Below are 4,225 nucleotides of genomic sequence, written 5' to 3'. Positions count from 1 at the left end.
CGCAGCCACGAGTTAGGCCCCGAGTTTGTGTTATCGCCTGGGGCATTTTGGTCATTTACGACCCACGGCACTAGGTGTCGATTTACCTGAGTTTCGACCGATTCCAAAGTGGAATTTGGGTCAGTCGTTCACATGGTTATGACTTGGTAGATCACGGTTGTCTGCTTAATCTTCCTCTTCTCGACCTATGGCTATGATACCAATTGTTGGTTTTAAAACATTTTTAAGAAGTTCATTTGAATATTGAACTTGCATTGAATCAAATTAATCGCAATGGAAGAATATGGTGATTGTTTAAGTTCAAAAACAAATCAATCATCCACATCAAATCAATCAAATTGATTTCCTCATTCTCATTTGTATTACTCAAAGTTAACTATTTAAGGTGTGCGATCCATTAAGTTCTAATTTAGCAAGGCAGTGGGGAAATGTTAAAACTCTTTCTAACCAACTGGAATTAAAACCCCTTTTTAATTCTTCTTTATTTGGATCGATCACAATCAATCCTAGGACTTTCACAAGCCAAGAATGACATCTAGCAATATATCATGGCTACCCAAGCTAATTAGAACAGACGAAGAACCTATTCAGTTGGAATTGCAAGCAATACGGTCCTTCTCTTGTACAATGTTTCCAATCATATTTTTAGGGTACGGATTGATAATGTCAAACCCCTAATATGGTTAACCTCATGTGATTCAATAGAACATGATCAAAAACCACTTTCTAAATCATGTTCAAGTACTTCGGCCGAAGATTCACTGAATCATATCTTGAAACATTCTCCTTTTCTTATCAAATGTAGAGATTCCTTATTGTACATTCACATGCCTCCATGATGAATTAAGAGATCCCAATAGAACATAAGGAAAATCTTTTACGACTTGCCTTTGCGAGTTATCAAAGATCTATAACGCATCACAAGACAACCATGATGCCTTAGGTCTAAGGACTAATTTGCATCATTGCAACTATGAGTTCTCGTTTGACATATAGATAAATACTTCATACGAGAACTACAGTTGATCGCATTCAGTGTACTCATTCACTAATGAGCACCCACATACTGGTAAGACCAACCATCCTCATTATTGAGCATACATAATATGTGCCAATCTTGACGGTTTATCAAGCCCATTTGATAACCCTACAATTAGGAACATTTGGGATACTACAGTTAGAGATTAAAGGTCTCCCTAATTTAAACTTCTTTAGATTACTTTATCTCTAATTTAGTACACCCTAGACATTTGTTTCTTTACACGATATAAAAGATAACAAAATAAGATTCCCATCATTTATAATATATGAAATGTATTCTAAGGAGATCACATCAAATGTATTAGCTCTTAAGGCACATTTCTAACAATCTCCCACTTGCACTAGAGCTATTTAGCCATGTATCTAATACCCTTTTTCTCTATATGTCTACTAGTTGTGACTATGACATAGGCTTAGTGAGTGGATCTGCTACGTTGTCTGCAGATGCAACCTTTAGAATGCATGCATCACCATTCGAAATGAGTTCTCGAATCTTGTGGAATTTTCGGTCAATGTGCTTGGATGTCTAATGAGACCTGGGTTCTTTGGCTTAAGTTATCGCCCCATTGTTGTCACAGTACAAAAGTATTGGTGACATTATGGTTGGAACCACATTTAGTTCGGTAATGAACTTCTTCATCCAAGCGACTTCCTTTGCTGCTTATGAGGCAGCAATGTACTTAGCTTCAGTGGTGGAGTCAACAGTAACACTTTGTTTATAGCTTTTCCAGCTAACAACGCCTCCATTCAGAATGAAGACGTACCTAGATGTGGATTTACGATGATCTACATTGGATGCGAAATCCGAGTCGATAAATGCTTCCACTTGTAACTCGGATGTTCCTCCATAAATAAGGAACATGTCCTTAGTCCTTCGTAAGTATTTAAGGATACACTTAACAGCTCCCCAATGATCTAATCCTGGGTTTGACTGATATCTACTCGTTATACTAACAGCATAACTGATATCCGATCTTGTACAAATCATGGCATACAAGAGACTCCCTATTGCAGATACATAAGGGATTTTACTCATCTGCTATATCTCTTTAGGAGTTTTCGAACACATGTTCTTAGAAAGGTGAAGTCCATGTCTAACTGGAAGCAACCCTTTCGTAGATTGTTCCATATGAAATCTCTTTAGCACCTTATCTATATACAAGGGTTGAGATAATCCAATTATTCTCTGAGATCTATCAGGATAAATCTTTATTCCAAGCATATAAAATGCCTCTCCTATATCTTTCATTGTGAATGATTTAGTGAGCCACAACTAGGAATACTACCGAACTCCCATTAACCTTCTTGTACACACTTTGGCCATCCATGTTTTGTATGAAGTCAAATGATTTGACAACTTCATCAAAGTGGATGTTCCAAATCCTATAAGCTTGCTTCAATCCATAAATGGATTTATGTAGCTTGCATACCTTATGCTTATCAGCTTTAGAAATAAAGCCTTTAGGTTGATCCATGTATAGTTCTCCCTAAAGGTGGCCATTAAGAAAATCCGTCTTCACATCCATTTGCCAAATCTCATAATCATGGTATGCAGCTATTACAAGCAAAATCCGAATAGACTTTGTCATAGCAATAGGAGAGAAGGTTTCTTCGTAGTCAATCCCTTCTCTCGCTTGTAGCCCTTTTCTACTAGCCTTGCCTTGTAGGTTTTCACTTTCCCATTTGAGCTTATCTTCCTATTGAAAATTCTTTTTATTTCCTATTGGCACAATACCAGGAGGTGAATCAACTAGAGTCCAGACTTGGTTGGTATACATAGAATCCATTTCAGATTTCATAGCTCTAAGCCATTTCTGTGAGTCAATGTCTGACATTGCCTCATTATAGTTCGAAAGGTCTTCGATATCCTTACAATCACGTAGGAGATTTAATTCTCCTTCGTTTTCGTGAAGGAAACCATAATACCTCTCAAGCATTCTTCTAGCCCTACTTGAACTACGCAGAGTTTGTGTTATAACAGGTTGTGGATCAGGAATTGCATTCAGTTCAGTATTGATTTCTAGCTCATTGGACAATTCCTTGAGTTCTATCTCATGTCCCCCTTTCCCATCAAAAGCATATTCTCTTTCTAGGAAGGTAGCTGACCTTGTAACAAACACCTTTTGCTTGTCCATGTGATAGAAGTAATATCCCATAGTTTCCTTGGGATACCCTATGAATCTACACTTCACTGACCTTGCATCTAGTTTATCCGCATCTTGTCTTTTGACATATGCTAGACAACCCCAAATCGTGATATAACCAAGACTTGGGTTCTTCCCAAACCATATTTTGTATGGAGTTTTTGGAACAGACAGATACTACAAAAGGAAAACCGCGACGGGAATTCACGTCGTGTATTCTGTTTTCAAATGGTCGTGGAATCCACCGACATCTTTTCCATAACAAAACCACGACGGTGAATAACCGTCGTTATTAAACAAAAAACGTCATCAAAAAATAAATACCGACGTGTTTGTGCTGCAAAAGACATAAAAAACAATCGAGGATAGGAATAGACGACCAACTCCAACAAAAACAACGTCGTTAAAAGGAAACAGATGACAAATATAAATACGACGTATTTACAATCATAATAGACGACGTTATTGACACCTACTACGTCACAACATTTCCCACAACCGTTGTAAAATAAATTTTCCACTTCGATTTTTTATGAATTATGACGTGGAAATAGATGTCAGGTCATTACTTACGACGCATATATTTACTGAGACGACGTTGAATTTATAAATAACGTCGGTTCCAAATAAATGAGAGCCGTATTACAGAATTTATACGTCATATTTTAAAATAAACGACGTGGAAAAAATGATGGGGTCATTAATTACGACACAGTAATTTATAAGGACGACGTTGTCGTCTATATACAACTCGGTACCATAAAAAGACCGTCGTGTTTAATAATTTATACGTCTTCATTAAAAAAATTAACGTCGTCTAATTCATAAATCTTAGCGTCGACGAATTTAATGGACTTCAAATACCGTCGTGAATTCATCCTTTTCCACTTCGTTTATTAAAGAACTTACGACGTGGTAAATTCATGACGACGTCGTCTTTTGTAACGTTCAGGTTAAAATTCTCATCTTTTAGACGTCGGTATTATGGGATTGGAGTCGTGTTATTTTGAATTACATGGCGGTTCTTTATGCTTGTCCGA

At 37.1% G+C, this 4,225-nt stretch overlaps 1 pseudogene; it reads right to left on the bottom strand.

The window, feature by feature from the left end:
- Positions 1-1,388: 1,388 nt before the first annotated feature.
- Positions 1,389-2,110, bottom strand: LOC148920536 (secreted RxLR effector protein 161 pseudogene; annotated as a pseudogene).
- Positions 2,111-4,225: the final 2,115 nt, after the last annotated feature.

Source organism: Prunus mume, linkage group LG2, assembly GCF_029339155.1.
Source record: "Prunus mume cultivar Tortuosa linkage group LG2, ASM2933915v1, whole genome shotgun sequence".
Lineage (NCBI taxonomy): Eukaryota > Viridiplantae > Streptophyta > Magnoliopsida > Rosales > Rosaceae > Prunus > Prunus mume.
The sequence above is the reverse complement of the archived record's forward strand: the minus strand, read 5'-3'. Positions and strand labels throughout refer to the sequence as shown.